General features: G+C 38.1%; 1 protein-coding gene across 7 annotated transcripts in view; it reads left to right on the top strand.

Moving 5' to 3' along the window:
• CYP2R1 (cytochrome P450 family 2 subfamily R member 1) overlaps nt 1-19,478 on the top strand; it is a 168,053-nt gene that overhangs the window by 103,955 nt on the left and 44,620 nt on the right. For 6 of the 7 annotated variants that reach the window (XM_045038993.1, XM_045038994.1, XM_045038995.1 and 3 more), the window contains one exon: nt 19,111-19,315. The exons of the other annotated variant lie outside the window; for it this stretch is intronic. The gene's annotated coding sequence lies outside the window, so the exon portion shown is untranslated. The remainder of the gene's footprint in view (nt 1-19,110; nt 19,316-19,478) is intronic. 7 annotated transcript variants of the gene reach the window in all.

Genomic DNA, 19,478 nt, shown 5'->3' with positions numbered 1-19,478 from the left:
ATTTACATTTAATATATAAGTATGATAAGAACAGACTTACATCTGTCATTTTGCTATTTGTTTTCTATATGCCTTATAGCTTTTCTTTCCCTCATTTCCTGCATTACTGTCTTCTTTTGTGTGTAGTTGATTTTTGTTATGTATATTTAAATACCTTTCTCATTTTCTTTTTTTTATTCTGTAGCTATTTTCTCTGTGATTACTGTAGGAATTATATTTAATATCCTAAAGTTGTAATACCCTAATTTGAATTCATACCAGTTAAACCAATAACATACCAAAACTCAGCTCCTTTACATTTCCACCCCACCTCTTGCAGTTGTTGCTGTCACAAAATTTTATCTTTATACACTGAGCATCCCAAAATATGAACCAATAATTCTTTTAAATGCATTATTCTCTTAAATTATATAGAAAATAAAATAGGGAATTACAAACCAAATTTATTAGCTTTTAGACTAATCATTTTTAATTTATTAATCTCACAATATATAGCAAACAAAAAGTCCATTACAAACCACTGTTATAATAAAACTAGCTTTTAGAATTGCTCATGTATTTATCTTCATTGAGATCTTATTTCTCCTTGTACTTTCTAGACTGTCTGGTGTCCTTGTATTTCACCTTGTTGGAAATCCTTGACCTTTTCTTATCAGGCAGATCTAGTGGTAACAGATTCCCTCAGCTTTTGTGTATCTAGGAATGTCTTAATATAAACCTTATTTTTTAACAAGAGTTTTTCCAGAAATAGGATTTTTTTTCATTTTTTTTTAATGTTTATTTTTGAAGGAGAGAGAGACAGAGTGTGAGTGGGGGAGGGGCAGAGAGCGAGGGAGACACAATCTGAAGCAGGCTCCAGGCTCTGAGCTGTCAGCACAGAGCCCAACTCAGGGCTCGAACTCACAAACCACGAGATCATGACCTGAGCCGAAGTCAAACTCTTAACCGACTGAGCCACCCAGGTGCCCCAGATGTAGGATTCTTGATTGACAATTGTTTTCTTTTATTATTTTTTGTATATTGCCCAACTGCCTTCTGATAAGAAATATGCTATCTTATCCAGGATTCCTTGTTTACAGTAATTTGCTTCTCTCTTGTTACTTTCTAGATTCTTCCTGGTCTTTGGCTTTTTAAAGTTTGATTATGATGTGTTAGGTATAGGTTTCTTTGAGTTCACCTTGCTTGGATTTGCCAAATTTCTTAGCTATTTATATTTATGTCTTTCATCAAATTTAGGTGGCTTTGGCTATTATTTCTTCCAATATTCTCTCTGCCCTTTTTTCTCTTTCTTCTTCTTGGATTCCCAAAATGTATATGTTGGTCCATTTGATGGTTTCCAGCAGGTCCTTTAGGCTCTGTTTCTCAGATTAATAATTTCCATTGTCTTATTTTCAACTTCACTGATTTTGTTTTCTTCTGTCTGATCAAATCTTTCTATCACACTAGCAAATTTTTCATTTCAATTATTATACTTCTCAGTTCCAGAATCACTTTTTTTGTTTGTTTCTTTTTAGGTTTTCTCTTTATTGGTATTTCCATTTTGCTTACACATCATTTTCTTATCTTTTCCCACATATTCCTTTCATGTTTTTTGAGCATATTTAAGATAGTGGTTTTAAATCTCTGACTACTATATCTGTCATTCAAATATTTTTCTTGGAGAATTTCTATTTATTTAATTTTTTTCCTTGAAATGGACCATACTTTTCTGTTTCTTTGTATGTCTCCTGGGGTTTTTTTTTTTGTTCTTTTGTAACATTGGAATTTGAATCTAATGTTTTGATAACTCTGAAAAATCAGATTCTCCTCCTTCCTTAGGGTTTGCTGGGGTTCTTTAAACAATATTTGTTTTGGTCGTTACTGTTCTTATAGGCTATTGCTATGCTGTGGATCAATCTGAGGTGTAAACATAAGGTCTTCTAAGAGCCTTTTCCTTTACGTACATGGTCACCTTCTAATTTCCCCTATAAATGCAGTTGTTTTTGAATGTCCTGGTGTTTGATAAGTTTTTTTCCCCATGAGAAAGAGAAAAATGAATGAGGAAGAAAATGGGTTCTGGCCCTTTAAGTCCCCTAGTAGTCACTTTCGGCAAAGGGGAGGGGCTTACAACAATGGAAGGAGGTGCAACAACAAAGCCCCAGACCTCCTCCTTATCTGAACCTCTGTGATAAAAACAGAAATCATCAATCAGAGGACAGACGCCTGATATTTGGAGGACAGGGTCTTTTTTGTCCACCCTGGCTCCCACAAGCTGTTTGCAAGCTGCTCCAAAAACACACAAACAGCTGATTGCTTCGTGGCTAGGAGTGGGGGATTGGTAGCCATTATGGTGCTAAGCACTGGAATTGGCCAGAATTTACTGCGGTTTTCAGTCAAGTCTTCCCTTGGAAGTTGCAAGCCTTCAACAGTTTCCAGAGTTCCAAAGTAACTACCTTAGACAGGTTTACAAGTGCAATTGGGTAGGTGGGGAGCCAGATATCTGGTACTTCCTGCATAGCCATATTCCCAAAACCCTCCTTCATGGGTCTTTTAAAACAACAGCTTGGAAAACAAACAGGAAACAGCCAAACAGGTTAGAGTTATATGTGAATGAAGAGTCTATAGGCATTGAGTGAGGGCTTAGTCATGGTCAAAGTAATGAATTGTTGTGACATCTGTATTAGTTATCCAGAGGTGATATTCTTGGTCTCTTCTCAGCTTTGTCTGGTTTAAGGGAAGTCTGCAGGCAAGGGACACCTGATGAGTGGGTGTTTTTGTAGTTTCTTTCATGAGGCACAGTCATGGCAAAGACCAAGTTCATGACATGGGAAGGGCTCAGAAATCCATGGGAATCCAGAAATCCATGGGAAGGGCTCAAGAATCCGCAATTCTTGTGAGGAGTGTGTCCCTGGATAATTGGCCTCCAAGTACATGAATAGAAATTGTGTTTCTATTTCCAGGCAAATATCCTTGTAGCTGCTGTGCGATCAATCAACTTTCAGATATTAGATCTTGTATTGACTTCTCTAATACTGAGTCAGCTTTTGGCATCAAGGACCCAGAAGACCATAAAAGCCCTTTGGAAGCCCCTCAGCCCTAGGCCAGTTGTCCTCAGCACCCCATTAAGCAGTAGTTAAACACATGTAAGCAATCAATGCGAAACTTCTCTTCAGTACCAATAAGCACCATCTACGGAAATTTCCAGTTAAAATGAAAATGTGAAAAATAGTGGGATGACTAGGCTCCCCAAGGGATGAGTAGAGATCGTGGGCTAGAGTGGTTTCTCCCTTTCATTGCTTTACCTGTGGCATACCTAGGAATTACTTGCTTTTGTTTGTTTGTTTTGTTTTTTGCCTTACAACTTCAGGAGTTTTCACTGGCCAAAATACTGCCATGAAATCCTTTCTGTTTTTGTCTTTTGTTTTGTTTTGTTTTGTTTTGTTTTGTTTTGTTTTGTTTTGTAGGAATAGGGATACCAGGTTCCTGAAGGAGATGAGGCAGAATAGGGAGAGGTTGTTGAGAAAATTTATTCCTACTTCTGTCATGTATGTTTAGCATTAAATGTTTAGATTAGCCCTCTTCCATTTTATTTTTATTCTCTGAAGTCCTACTAGGTGTGGGGTAAAAGTAGATCATATCTAGTCAGTAGATCAAGTATAGATCATATTAGGAAAGTCGTTCTACTGATTTAGCCTCTTTATATGTTTAGAAAGTAGTAACATAGAGCTAAAATGGCTGTGAGGCTCATTCCAGCCTTACATTTTAACTTATTAAAATGGGGAGAGGGATGAAGGAGGTAGATATAGAAGAATAGAGGTGCCTGGGCAGCTCTGTCAGTTAAGCGTCCAACTCCTGATTTCAGCTCATGTCATGATCTCATGGGTCATGAGTTCCAGCGCTGCATCAAGCTTAACACTCACAGGGAGGAGCCTTCTTGGGATTACCTCTCTCCCCCTCTCTCTCTCTCTCTGCCCCTACCCAGTGCTCGTTCTCTCTGTCTCTCTCTCTCTCTCTCTCAAAATAAATAAATAAACTTTTAAAAAAATTTAGAACAAATAACAAATAAGGACAAGTAACAAATAAGGACGTTGTGTGATGGCAATGAGATTTACTTGGAGTTTAGTTGAAAGACACTGATGATTATTATTTTATTTTTGCAGAGAAGTCTAGCCTAATTTCCTAATAAGTTCTTCCAGAAAAACCAGTTGGTTTTTTAATGTTTATTTATTTTGAGGGAGAGAGAGAGAGGGAGAGAGAATTCCAAGCATGCTCCACACTGTCAGCACAGAGTCGACTCTGGGCTTGATCTCACAAACAATGACATCATGACCTGAGCTGAAATCAAGAGTTGGACGCTTAACCAAGTGAGCCACACAGGCACCTCCAGAAGAGCCAAGTGTTAAAGAAGCCATCTTTCAGTCAAATATTAATGGGACTTGTTTTCTTGTGAGTCTTGTTTTCTCCCTATGTTCGTGAGAAATTATATTCCTTCACATTGCTTCATCCATTCTCCCAGTAGGCATTCTTATTCACATCTGTGACAGTCCCTGGTCAGTTGTAGAAATAAAAGCTCCTGTAGGTATTTTAAATAGAATGGAATTTCACACAGGGAACTAAAGTATTAAAAATTATGTTTGTGGGGCGCCTGGGTGGCTCGGTTGAGTGTCCGACTTCGGTTCAGGTCATGATCTCACAGATCATGAGTTCAAGCCCCGTGTCCGACTCTGTGCTGACAGCTCAGAGCCGGGAGCCTGCTTCAGATTCTGTGTCTCCCTCTCTCTCCTCCTCTCCTGCTCACATTCTGTCTCTCTGTCTCAAAAATAAATAATCATTTTTTAAAAATTTAAATAATGTTTGTATTTCTGCCTTCCAATTGCACATAAGACATCTAACTGGGCAAAATTTGCCTTTAGACAGCAGCTTTAAAAAAGTGTGGGAACAGTTATGACTTAGTTTTCCAAATAACTAGGAGGGTTGAAGGGATCCTGAGTGTGCTGATACCATTTCTATCTTAACATCCAAGTGCTTTGAATATTTCCAGTGTGCCAAAGCTAAGACTTAAACCAAAGAATGAATGTCTAATAATGGAACTTTATCAGTAAGAGAAATTATTTTTTCTCTTAGCATTGGGAGAGCTCTTCAGGTATTAACACATAAATGATTTCTACAAATTTTACATTTGGCCTGCAGGTACTTTATGGTTATGATTATCCAGTAGAAGGCAAAGCCCTCATTTAACCTTTCATTTCTTACTGCTTAGGAATGCAGTATATTCTCCTGTATAATTTTACCTCTGAGATTATGAATTAGGCTGTCCCATCTCAGACCCTCAGTCTCCTTCATTCTGATAAAACACACTCATAAGTGCACATACTGGAATGTACAAAGGGCCCAAATGAGTGCTGACTGCCTCACTCAGTGCGGGAAGAGCATTGTGGGGTGGGCACCCAGGGCTAGGGCCACAGCTGCCCAAGAACTGGCCGGAGGCCATGACACATTCACCTGCTGTTACCCCTCAGGATGAATCCTGAAGCATGTTTGTTTCATAGCTAGCTGAAAGGGACTCTTAAAATTTTTGTTATTGAATCTTTATTTTTAATTCATTTTTCTTTTTCTTCAGTTCCAGTTATTTTACCAGAATAAAGTCAAGTCAGGCACTCTGAGTTGATTTTCCAGAGTATGCAGCGTCTTCTTTCAATATGTGACTTCAAGTTGCCTTTTATTTCACAATGGTTCTCTTCAATGATTATTTTGTAGCATTCAGTCTGTTCTGTTCAGTAGCTTTGGTTTTCTTCTCAGGAATTTACGCGCAAATGCACACACACACACGCACACACACACACAGACACTTTGCTGAGGTTCTGTGTCACTTTCTCCGAAATCCTTTTTCACTTCTTTCATACTTTTAATTTAAAATTTTCCTCCTTTCTATCTTCTGTTTCTCTTTATGCAATGCCCATGGTATTTATTAGTTAATATATTGCTTCTAGTTTAGTTTCCATTTCTATGATGTTGTTTCTTTTATTTCTAACACTTTCCTTGGTTTTCTAAGCTCCATTTCAAATCTTCATGTTTTCTTTTCTCTGATAATTTTTGATTCCAATTTATTTTGATTCCAATTTAAGCTGTTCTTTTATAACTGCTATTATTTTCTTAATTTCCTTTAGCTTGTTTATTTAAAATATTAGAATACAGTTTTCATTCACTTTATCCTGTCTTTCTGGTATGTTTGCTTGAAAGAATGTTATTCTGCTTCTAATTTTCCTTTTTTCTGATAATAGTTTTTTTTAAGATTTTGTTTTTAAGTAATCTCTACCCCCAATGTGGGGCTTGCACTCAGCCCTGAGATCAAGAGGGTGCACACTCTACCAACTGAGCCAGTCAGGTACCCCTTTTTTATTTGTCCTGATTCCCACTGATAATCTTTGATGAGTTTGACTGCTTTTCTTTCCTATTGCTCATATTTCAGTGAGACCAGTTATTTGTACTAGAAGGGAGCCAGTGTAATTTTCCTGGCTTCAAGATTCTAGAGCTCCCTCTTCTGGCACTTATTTGAATTGTTTAAAAATACTGTACTTTGTGAACTGTGCTGTCCCCTTTACTTTCTTTGCCCCTATTGTTCCTGCTCAATATGAGGATTCTGTCCGAGAAGTGATAGGGTCCAAAATCAGGATCGCCCCAGTACTCTCTGACTTAATGAGGTCCCCTTGCACTCACTTACAAACTGTAGTCTACACAGCTCCTCCTTTTGGTTTGGACTGATGTTCTCTGGGGGACTATATCTGAAATGCATATAGAGACAAAAGATTTCTAGTAATATCCAAATCATACATAATGAAAAGAAATTCACCCAATAGAAAATGTTCAAAGGTTACAAACAGCCAATCTATAGAGAAGAAAACCTGAATGTCAACTAAATATATGAAAAGGTGCTTTATCTCACTAGTTATTAGAAATACTAATTAAAACATGAAAATGGGGACTTTCAACCGATTCAGCACTAAGGACATTTACAAGTTAATATAATAACTACCAAAAAAAGAATCAAATTGTGGCTCCTGTTAGAGAACAACCATCACCTCATAGGTATTCTGAGAAAAGAAAGAGAAAAAAATGTGATAAAAGAATATTACATCCCTAGTTCTTACTCTGTGATCTCTGGGTATTTGCTTACACTTCCCACATCCTAGAATATTCTCTATCTACTTCTTTATCTAACTAGTTCCTACTCATTTCTCAGGTCTTACCCTAATTGTCATCTTTCAGGAAAACATCTGATTCCCCTTTAGCCTAAGATAAATGTTCCTGTTGTGTCTGTCCTTGGTATTTTATACTTTCTCTGACATAGCATTTTCCAGTCATTGCTGTGATACTGTTTTATGTGCACCTTGGCTAGGTTATAGTGCTGAGTTATTCAATCAAACTTTAATTGACGTATTACTATAAAGGTAGTTTATAGATGGGGTTAGCATCTAGTCAGTTGACCTTATGTAAAGATTATCTCCCACAGTCATGGTGGGTCTGTTCCAAGTAGTTGAAAGGCCTTAAGAGCAGAAACAAAACTTTCCTGTGGCATAAGAAATTCCATCTGTGAAATGCATTGTCACCTCCTGCTTGAGAGATTCCAGCCTTTCTCTGCTAACTGCCTACCCTAGGAAATTTGAACTTGACTAGCCAGCCCCACATTTTCATATGCCAATTCTTTGCACTAAATTCCTCAATTTCTCTCTTGAAATATATGTATATGTATATACACATAAATACATATTTACATATGTACATATACAGACATATACACATTTTCAGATATATATCTCTTCTGCTTCTATTTCTCTGGTGGAACACTGCCTGATAAAATTATTCTACCAGATTATATAATGATCCGTTTTCTTTCACATCAAACTGTAAACACCATTAGAGCAGGAATGGTGTCTGTTTTGTTTGCCTTTGTTTATCTAGGGCCTAGAATATAGTAGATGCTCAAAAAACTATTGAATTAATGAATTTCCTCCTGAGATTGAGGCCCAATATAAAAATCCTCAAACAGCTGTAGGGAAACATCCTCAGTGCACTTTTTGATTAGAGAAGGAAGGGGCTAAGAGACTTCTAGATGCATTTAGGAAATACTGATGAATGCCAAATAATAATAATTCACTACTTGGAGAGACCCTTTTGGTAAGTCACTGGAGTATTTATCCAATTTTCAAAGTTGTAGCAAACATTGAAAGAAAGAAAGATGATTCTAGAAGGCAGTCATTTCTGTACTAAAAAAGAAGGTGCAGCCAAACACTACTAGTATAATTCACTGGCAATAAACTTTGAGATTTAAAGGAAATTTAACTACTAACATAGCTAGTAGCCCATAATCATATACTCTAAGAGTTTTATTCCATTTTTAATTCAAAGGAAACAAGAAAATAGACTTTCATCTGATTCAGCACAAGAGATACAAGAATAACTTAATATGATAGCAGCAAAAATGGATCAGAATCTTGGCTTCTATTAAAGAACAGACATTCCCTTGTACATACTCCCACAAAAGAAAGCTAGAAAGAAAACCTGATGATACGAGAGAATGACATCAAAACTTTTTTAAAACGCTAAAGATTGAAATTTAAATTAAAAAAAAAAACTTTTGACTGCATCCTAAACCTTTTGTCTTCAAACAAAACAAAACAAAACAAAACACACAAAAACAAAAAAAGTCTGAAGGCTTATGACACTAGCATCATCCATGCATTGATAAAGACATGCATTCCCAGGCCCTACCCTATGCCAACTGAATCCGAATCTCCAGTGTTCAGACCTGAGCATTGAATAGTTACTATCCTCCTCAGACGATTCTGATGCACTCTGACTTTAAACTGTCCGTCTTCACAATAGATCTTCCCGTTCCTTCACCTCACTGATCAAGATCAGCTTCTTTCTGGAAGCATTCTGTAATTCATTTTATATTAACAAAATTTCTGTGCCTCCTTTTATCTCCTAACTCCTTATTTATTATGACATTTAATCAATGCATTACAGAATCATGAAATTGAATTGGTAGAATAATTGAGAAGGAATATTTTAGTTTTCTCCATACCGTATCTTTAGATCTTGCTTTGTTATATTAGTGTAAGTATTCTCTTACACAGAACAGACATAGTAATATTCATGTGCAAATCTGTATGTAGCCCACATCCCTGGCATGAAAGATCCAAGGACACATATTTTTGGAGAGTGTCACAGCTCACTTGGATCGAATCATGACTAAGTATTTTCCTACCAATAAACTCGACACCTAATTCTTGACTCAAAGCTTGACACAGATTTTAATGAACAGTAAAAAGGTAAGAACAACGATCTAGGTTCAATCCCATCTGTAACGCTGAAGTGATTTTAGAAAAGTTTTTCCATCTTCCTAGATTGACTCATTGGTGAAGATACAATATCTCCTATGCAAAAATAGTAAAAAGAATAATAATAAATGGATGTTGTGCTAAATGGAAGGCAAAAGGTAAAACAAAATAAATTGCTTCTCATTCATTAAAGAAATGTTGATGATCATGCAATCACAACAGATTTTAGCCACAATGGGGACCTGCCATAAGCATTACACCTGTACACTTATGGTTCTAGTAAAAACATATTCAGAGTTAGACCCCAGGAAAAACAAGAAAATACGGATATCTGTGATTAAAAAATCAGTAATACCGGGGTGCCTGGGTGGCTCAGTCCGTTAAGCGGCCGACTTCGGCTCAGGTCACGATCTCGCGGTCCGTGAGTTCGAGCCCCGCGTCGGGCTCTGTGCTGACAGCTCAGAGCCTGGAGCCCGTTTCAGATTCTGTGTCTCCCTCTCTCTGACCCTCCCCCATTCATGCTCTGTCTCTCTCTGTCTCAAAAATAAATAAACATAAAAAAAAATTTTTTAAAAATCAATAATACCATTATATTATGAACTAAGAATTGGGAAATAGGAGCATATAGTCCTTTTCTACATTCCCTGTACTTTTAAATTTCTTACTTTGAGTTTAGGCCTTATAATATACTTTCAAAATGCAGCTAAAGAGTACAGATTCATTATGAAATATCAGAATTACTTCCCAAGTTTTTTTTCAAAACAGTATTATTTACCTGAGGGGCACTAGTAAGCATCTGAAGTGTGTTTGTCCTCCCTGGATGATCATGTTGGTGCACAACAGCTGTCACAGACGGAGCCACCGATTCCAGTGAGTTTAAGGACAGGCAGCCAGGGCTTCCATCTGGAACAGTAAAACTCTTGAAGAAAATGTAAGCCATGTGACCAAGTTTGATGCCACCATAAGAATCTGAAGAACCATAAATACAAGAATAAAACAGCTTTAATTTCCCACAGTAATGCTAAGTGTTCCCACAGCCAACATGATTACTTACCTCATTTTTCAATTGGCCTCAGAAATAAAACACATTAGCATAAACTACACACATTAATAGAGGGGACCGTGTTAGTTATGACCCCCGCAGTCGTTTGCTTTACCTGACATTACAGGATTCTCACACTAGTCTACTGGTGTGTTACTTGGGCTAAGGATAAAATCACTCTGATTTTCTAGACACGTATCAGCTAGGAGTTAGGTGAGGTGACCAGGGTACAGATAGGTGGTGGGAAAAGGGAGCAATAAAGAATGAAATTGCTCCCACATCATCTGTGACTCAGATGGATATAGATAATTAGGAACTTAACTTTATCAAGACAAGCATCTCAGTATAGATTTGATGTTTTCATGTTACAGTGTGCTTCATGATAGGAAAGTTTTTTTTGTTTAAAAATGTGATTAACTGGGGCGCCTGGGTGGCGCAGTCGGTTAAGCGTCCGACTTCAGCCAGGTCACGATCTCGCGGTCCGTGAGTTCAAGCCCCGCGTCGGGCTCTGGGCTGATGGCTTGGAGCCTGGAACCTGTTTCCGATTCTGTGTCTCCCTCTCTCTCTGCCCCTCCCCCGTTCATGCTCTGTCTCTCTCTGTCCCAAAAATAAATAAACGTTGAGAAAAAAAAAAAAAAATTTAAAAAATTTAAAAAAAAAATGTGATTAACAATGACTTTGAAGCAATTTTCATGAAATAAAACAGAAAACATACTAACTATACTCCCAAACATATGTCAACCAAATATAAGGAAGGTAAGCCACTGTCCTCAATGAGCTTATACTAAATCCTAAGAGATTCGATTTACAGTGCATCCAAGGCTCCTGCTTTGTCTTCTGAGCTCCCAGAGCATGCATTCATTTGGTAGAAAAGTCCGTGCTGAAGTCCTCCATGACACATATTTTGCCTGACATTAAGGGCAGAGAGCTGAAGGATGCTGTCTTTGCCCTCTAACAGTCTGGGCTTATGTCACTAATGTGGTTCATGCCATCACGTTATGGCTGCTTATAATTGTGTCTTAAGCACCCAGGCCTTATTTACATTTGTTCACTGGCTAGCACGGTATTCAATTTTAATTGGAGCAAAAAGTTGAAAAGGTAATTTCTTAACCAAAATATAGTCAGGGGAATAAAGAGAAAAGCGAGATCAGATGAAAGAGAATCAGAATTGTTGAATTAAATGATTTCCTGACTGCCTGTCGTGTGTCAAACATCCTTCCAGGGAATTTATATGTGTTCCTTTGTTTAATCCTCACCCCAATCCTGTGAGGCAGGAAGGAATCTAACCTTACTAAGCCTTACAGAGGTTGATGCCTTTCTCCCTGTCAACCCATCCTCCCCTCTGCAGCCAGGTGACCCAGTCTGGTCACTCACTGGCTCGACAGCCTTCCATGCTCTCCATTGCCCTTGGAATAATGTCCAAAACCCTCAAATGACTTTAAGGAGCTACAGGACCTGGTGCATTCCCATGTCTCTAGCCTCATTTCTTGCCAGTCTTTCTCCTGCTCTCTCATTTTTGTTGTAATAAGTTTCCTTCAGTTCCTTGAGCACGCACCATGCTCTTTTTCATATCCTGGCCTTCCCATAGGCTGTTCTTTCCACCTAGAATGCTTTTTCTTCCTCTATTCTCAAAAAAAATGTTGAATGGATGAATGAATGAATGAAGGGATATTAGAGTGTAGGATCTTGCTCAGGGAAAAGATTAGGAGTAGGGAAGGGATTAGGGAATTAATCACAAAACAATGATAATAGATGAGTTGTTTGAGGTTTAAGCCAATCACAAGATGTAGCACAAACCCAGATCTTGGTTTCCTCTCTTCCTCATTTCTTGCTCTTCCTTAAAGCCTCAGCATTAGTGCCACTTTCTCTAGGAAGCTTTTTAACCCCAAAGGTGCTTAAATCCTCTTATTATCTGCCCTGTAGCTCCATGCACGTCCTTTCTATAATGCTTGTCACACCTGACTGAAGCACCTTGAGAGCAAAACCCCATCCCTTTCTTGGTTTCTTCTCCATCCCCAGCACATAGCATTGTAACCAGCACACTCTGTAAATGTTTATATAACATTCCCAATAAAACAAAGCAAGAATCCTTGGGAAATTAGCTGATTCCAGGGCAGGTGAAGGAAAAATACAAGATGGGTCTGGAACATATTTACTGTAGTGCCAGAAAGTAAGGAAGCACTCAAGTATCCAAACTGTGGGGTGGACATAGTGACCATCACCTAACAAACAGAGTAGAGAAAGGGAAAAATAAAAACTTTAGTACAGGAGAAACCTGACAGACACTGCCTTCATCAATCAAGATTAACATTGCTAGTAATACATCTTGACATCATGAACTCCCTGACTGGATCAATGAGATAGGCACCTCTCATCTGGGATATTCTTTCCCAAGATCCATAACCTGTAACCTTGAGAAAACATCAGATAACCTAAATCGGGGGCAGTTTAAGAAATATATGATCACGGCATTCAAAAATGTCAAAGTCATGAAAAAGCAAGGAAAGACTAAGAATCCATTAAAAGAATCAGAGGAGACCATGGTGATGCAATAACTAAAAGCAATATGGGAGTAATGTCAGCAATATGGTGGCCTAAGCCATTTTTCCTCTTTATCCTCCTTTTTAATCAATGAATTAGTCATCCATATATGAACAGATTTGCCTTGATTGGTCTTTTGGGTCTGAGAACCTTACTCCAAGGGGCCTGGGAGGAATCTCACCCACCAGTGCACTTGGTAAGAGACAGACAAGCCTCCATAACAGGCTGCAGAACAGGTAGAGCCAGCGAAAGTGCCTAGACCCCCTTAGCTGCCCTCAGTCAAAAACCAGGTAAGTGCTGACAGGACAGTCACTCACACCTGAGTGACAACTTATAGAAGTCCAGACTATGTGAAGGAGACTCAAGCATACCGTTGGAAAAAGAAGAAAAGAAAAAATATGAATTTGGTTGCAATGGAGGCAGTAAGAGACAATTTCCTGTCACTTTTCCTCTTCCCTAAGGAAACACTGAACAAAGTTGATTTATCTGGCAATGGTGACCTGCCCACAGGGAAAAGGAAAGTGCCAAGTGAGTCCCTGGCTGCCCCAGCTGGGCAGAATGTGGCTGGAAAAACCCATTTTGTCTCCGTCAGCACTGGGAGTACTAAAATGAGAGCTCTAAGACTTAGGGAGGAGAGTTATTGGGAAAGAGGCAGATACGAAGTTCAAACCACCTCGAAGGGATTGTGCTCAACACGAAGTCCATCCACTAGCCTCTGGGAGTACCACCACCAAGGATCTCCCCGATAGGCTACTAGGCACCCCTCAATGCACTACCGCTAAATTCACACCTCTGGGCACTCTGATGCAGGCGCCCTGTTAATGCTTTCAGGTGTGCTTGCCAGAGCTCTCTAGAGACAAAAAGCACCCTCAGAAAATAGTGGTTGGCAGGCAGGGAAGAAACACAAACTTGAGCAATAGCACCACCTTCTGGACAACAAAAGAAGTTTCCAGTAACCAGCCTGGTGAATTTTAAGAACCAGAGAAAACATAAGAAGCTTAAAAATTCTGCCAGACTACTGGTGGGAATGCAAACTGGTGCTCCTACGCTGGAGAACAGTATGGAGGTTCCTCAAAAAATTAAAAATAGAGCTACCCTGTAACCCAGCAATATGTCTATACAATGGATTTACAATGGAATATTACTCAGCAATCAGAAAGAATGAAATCTTGCCTTTTGCAATGTGGATGGAACTAGAATGTATTATGCCAAGCAAAGTAAGTCAGTCAAAGAAAGGCAAATACCATATGACTTCACTCATATGTAGAATTTAAGAAACACAACACATGAACATAGGGGAAGGGAAGGAAAAAAAACAGAGAGGGAGGCAAACCATAAGAGACTCTTAAATACAGAGAGTAAACTGAGGGTTGCTGGAGGGGTGTTGGGTGGAGAGATGGGCTAAATGGGTGATAGACGTTAAGGAAAGCACCTGTTGGGATGGGCGCTGGGTGTTATATGTAAGTGATGAATTACTAAATTCTACTCCTGAAATCATTACTACACTATATGTTAACTAACTTGGGTTTAAATAAAATTTTAAAAATAAACAAATAAACATTTGAAAAATTCTGCTGTAGAACAGAGCAAAAAGAGTGCAGCAGGTTCAGCTTCACAAGCACAGAGGAAAAAACCCAGATAATACCAATGCCATAGAATGTAATACCCCATCTGCTGAAGGCATTGAGCACAGAGTTAAGCAGATCCCCTTTACTTCAAATAAGGAATATGAAAAAATCAAGGAAATATGTCAACACAAAAAGAAAATGACAAGTCTCTGGCAACTGAGCTCAAAGGCATGGGATATTGTGATATAATTGATAAGGAACCTAAATAGCAGTTGTGAAGATTCAGTGAGTTGTAGGAAAACTGAGAAAGGCAAGTCAATAACATCAGGAATAAAATGAACAAAATGAGTTATTTTCCAAAAAGATTGAAATCATAGAAAAGCACCAAACAGAAATTCTGGAGCTGAAGAAGTCAATGAATGAGATGAAGAATGCAATAGAGAGCCTCTGTAGCAGGGCAGACCAGATGGTAGAACAAATATGTGCCTTGGAGGATAGGAATTTTGAAATAACACAGTGAAAAAATGAAATAACAGAGATTTTAAAAGGGAAGGAAAACCTATATGTAGAACTATGGGAATCCATCAAAAGACAAATATCAGAATAACCGAGGTTCCAGAGGGAGATAGATGGGGAAAGAGAATTTATTGAAAGAAAGAACAGACAGTTTCCCAAATGTGGGGAAAGGCTTGAACATCAAGTCCAGAAAGCTAATAAATCACCCTATTATCATAATGAAAAAATACCTCCTCCAAGACACATTATACTGAAACTGTCAAAAATCAAAGAAAGAATCCTAAATGCAGCTGGGGGCTGGAGGAAGGGGGAGGGCGGGCAGGGAACAATGTAACTTACAAAGAAACCCCCATTAGGCAATCAGTGGATTGCTCAGCATAAACTCTATAGGCAGAGAGAGTGGAATGACATATTCAAAGTGTAGAAGGATAAAATTTGCCAGTCAAGAATATATTATCTGACAAAGTTATTCTTCAGATATGAAGGAGAAATAAAGGCTTTCCAAGACAAACAAAAGCTGAGAGAGTTCATCACCACTGCATTGCAAGAAATGCTGAAAGGAGTTCTCAAAGGTGAAATGAGAAGATAGTAATCAACATGAAAACACAGGAAAGTACACAGCACACTAATATAGATAAAAATGTATTGTAACCACTCAACTGTAGTATAAAGTTTAAAGGAAAACAGTAGTAAAAATAACTATAGTGCTATAAATTTTTAATGAATAAACAACATAAAAAGAGGTAAATTGTGACATCAGTAATATAAAAGGGAAAAAGTAAAGGTTGGGCCCTTTATAGGTGACCAAAGAATAGTTGCCATCAGCCTAAAATGAACTGTGTTATCTATATAAGGTGTGTTACATAAGCCCCATGGTAAACACAAAGCAAAAACCTAGAGCAGATTCACAAAAGACAAAGAAGGGGGAAACAGACCATACCAACATGGAAAATAACCACTTTACAAAGGTGGGCAGAAACAGAGAGAAAAAGCAACAATGGAAATAAAAAAAAAACCCAGAAACTAATTCATTAGGTGGTAGTCCTTAATATCAATAATTACTCTAAATGTATATGGATTAAATTCAGCAACCAAAGGCACAGAGTAGATGATGAATTAAAAAAACAACAACTATCGGCTGCCTACAAGAGACTTGCTTGGACCTTAAGGACAAATGTAGAATCAAAGTCAAGGGATGGAAAAAGGTATTCCATGCAAATGAAAACCAAAAGGAAGAAGTGTTAGCTATACTGATATCACACAAAATAGACCTTAAGTCAAAAATGGTAACAAGCAACAAGGAAGGTCATTATATAATGATAAACAGATCAGTCCATTAAGAAGATAAAACAATCATAAAAATATATACACCTAAAATCAGAGCATATAAATATACTAAGCAAATACTAATAGATATGAAAGGAGAAATAGACAATACAATAATAGTAGAGGACTTCAATACCCCAGCTTCAACAGTGGATAGATCATCCAAGCAGATCATCAACAAGGAAGAGATAGACTTGAACAAACATTAGACCAAATGGACCTAACAGACATCTATAGAACATTCCATCTAACAGCAGCAGAATACAGGGCTCATAATTAAACCCCTGCATATATGGTCAGCTAATATTTGATAAGGGAGCCAAGAACATCCAATGGGGAAAAGATAGTCTCTTGAACAAAAGGTGTTGAGAAAACTGGGTAACCACATGCAGAAAAATGATACTAGACCCCTCTCTTACACCACTAACAAACATTAACTCCAAATGGAAAAAAGACTTAAACATAAGACCTGGTCATAAAACTCCTAGGAAAAAACAGGGAAGAAGCTCCTCAACGTTAGTCTTGGCAAGGTATGTCACCAAAGCACAAACAACAAAAGCAAAAATCAACAAATAGGATTGCATCAAATTAAAAACCTTCTATACTGTAAAAAAAACAATTAACAACAACAAAAAGGCCCTACAGAATGAGAGACAATGTTTACAAGTCATGTATCAGATAAGGGGTTAATGTACCAGGGTGCCAGGGTGGCTCATTTGGGTGAGGATCCGACTTCAGTTCAGGTCGTAATCTTGCAGTTTGTGAGTTCAAGCCCCACACTGGGCTCACTACTGTCACCACAGAGCCTGCTCTGCATCCTCTGTCCCCCTCTTTCTGTCCTTCCCCTGCTTGCACTCTCTCAAAAAAAATAAATTAAAAAAATAAAATAAATGCACAAAGAACTCAGACAATGCAATAACAACAAAAAATGCAATTAAAAAATGGACAGAGAATTAAATAGACACTTTTTTAAAAAAAGACATTCATTGGGGCGCCTGGGTGGCGCAGTCGGTTAAGCGTCCGACTTCAGCCAGGTCACGATCTCGCGGTCCGTGAGTTCGAGCCCCGCGTCAGGCTCTGGGCTGATGGCTCGGAGCCTGGAGCCTGTTTCCGATTCTGTGTCTCCTTCTCTCTCTGCCCCTCCCCCGTTCATGCTCTGTCTCTCTCTGTCCCAAAAATAAATAAACGTTGAAAAAAAAAATTAAAAAAAAAAAAAAAAGACATTCACATGGCCAACGTGTATATGAGAAGGTGCTCGACATCACTAATCATAAGGGAAATAAATGCATTAAGACCACAATCATCTTTCACCACACACCTGTAAGAAAATGAAAACCTGTTATCGAAGAGATATATGCATTTCCATGTTTATTGTGGTGCTGTTTACAATAGCCAAGATATGGACACAACCTAGATTCCCATCAATGAGATGAATGGATAAAGAAACTGCAGTATATATATACTGCAGAATACTATGCACCTGTGAGAAAAAAGGAAATTCTGCAGTTTTTGATAACATGGAATGATCTTGAAGATGTTGTGCTAAGAGAGATAAGTCACACAGAGAAAGACAAATCCTGTATGATATCCTTTTCATGTGGAATATAAAATAAAATAAAATAAAATAAAATAAAATAAAATAAAATAAAATAAAAAAAAAAAGTAGAATGGTGGTTGCCAAAGGCTGGGGAATAGAGGAATGGGAGAGACATTGATTAAGGGTACATGCTTGAGACTAGTAGATAAATAAGTCCTGGAGACTTAATACACAGCACAGAGGTTACAAACAACAAAATAGTATTATTAACATTAAACTTACCAAGAGACTCAATCTTAATTGTTCTCACCACTAGAAGGAATGATAATAATATAATAGGATAGAAGTGTTAGCTAACAGTGCAATGGCAATCATATTGCAATATAAATGGATCAAACCAATGGGCTGTACACCTTAAACTTATACTGTATTATGTGTCATTTATATCTCAATTTTTAAGTAAATGAATGAATAAATGGATGAATGCAACCTGGTATCCCAGAACAGAAAAAAAGGATATTAGTGGAAAAACTAGTAAAGTTTGGGTAAATGCTATAGTTTAGTTAATTTTATTATATCAATATTTTATTAATTTAATTTAAAAATATTTTAATGTTTTTATTTATTTTTGAGAGAGAGAGAGCACAAGCAGGAGAGGGCAGAGAGAGAGGAAGACATAGAATCAGAAGCAGGCTCCAGACTCTGAGCTGTCAGCACAGAGCCCACTGTGGGACTCGAACTCGTGAACTGCGAGATCATGACGTGAGCCGAAGTCAGACTCCTCTTCATAACCAACTGAGCCACCCAGGCACCCCTATTTCTTAACTTTAATAAATGGATAGTGGTTTTGAAGCATGTTAATGTCAGAACAAGCTGGGATAGGGTAGATAGGAACTCTGTGTACTATCTCTGTAACTCTTGTAAAACTAAATTTATTTCAAGATAAAAAGTTAAAAAACAAAAATCCAGACTTGGCAGCAGTGCCCATTTAGGGGGAGTCTAGTGGGAGGAGCAAAGAGGCTTGCCTGATTTGGGGTTCATGAAATCTTGGCTTTCTAGCAGTGCATATATAATGCTAATGTCTTCTGCGTGGAATTTTCGATTTTGTGAAAGGATTTCAGATCCTTAAACTCATCTAACCTTCTCCATCAAGAAGAAGGATAGACAAGGAAGGTTCTTACTATGTAGGGGACTGAAATGAGCTTCTCCCAGAATTTTAAGATAAAATGAGTAATCTCACATTTAATGCTTGGGATTCAGCATCTGTAGGGACCAAGGTGTGGACTCCGATGGAAACTGATCTGGAAGAAGACTCTGACATCATTAATTAACACACCACGGAAAGAATCTGACAGAACTGGTAGCCAAGTCCAGAAAACGAATACCAAAACACTATGAATTTGTCAGCATGTTTGCAGGAGGATTGAGGAGAATGGAGGCCCTTAGCTGTTTGCAAGCCCAAATGGTAGGTACAGAGGAATTATCTCTCAGCCCTGCCGGGCTCTTGAACCCTCATACCTATGGGGACCCCTAGCAAAAACTGATGCACTCTTCTCGGGGATTGTATTACAGAGCACTCATTGCTTAAAGGCAGCAAATCCCACTTGCCTCTTGAAGACAATAAGCTC

Source organism: Felis catus, chromosome D1 (assembly GCF_018350175.1).
Source record: "Felis catus isolate Fca126 chromosome D1, F.catus_Fca126_mat1.0, whole genome shotgun sequence".
NCBI classification, from domain to species: Eukaryota; Metazoa; Chordata; class Mammalia; order Carnivora; family Felidae; genus Felis; species Felis catus.
This window is presented reverse-complemented; position numbering and strand designations above follow the sequence as displayed.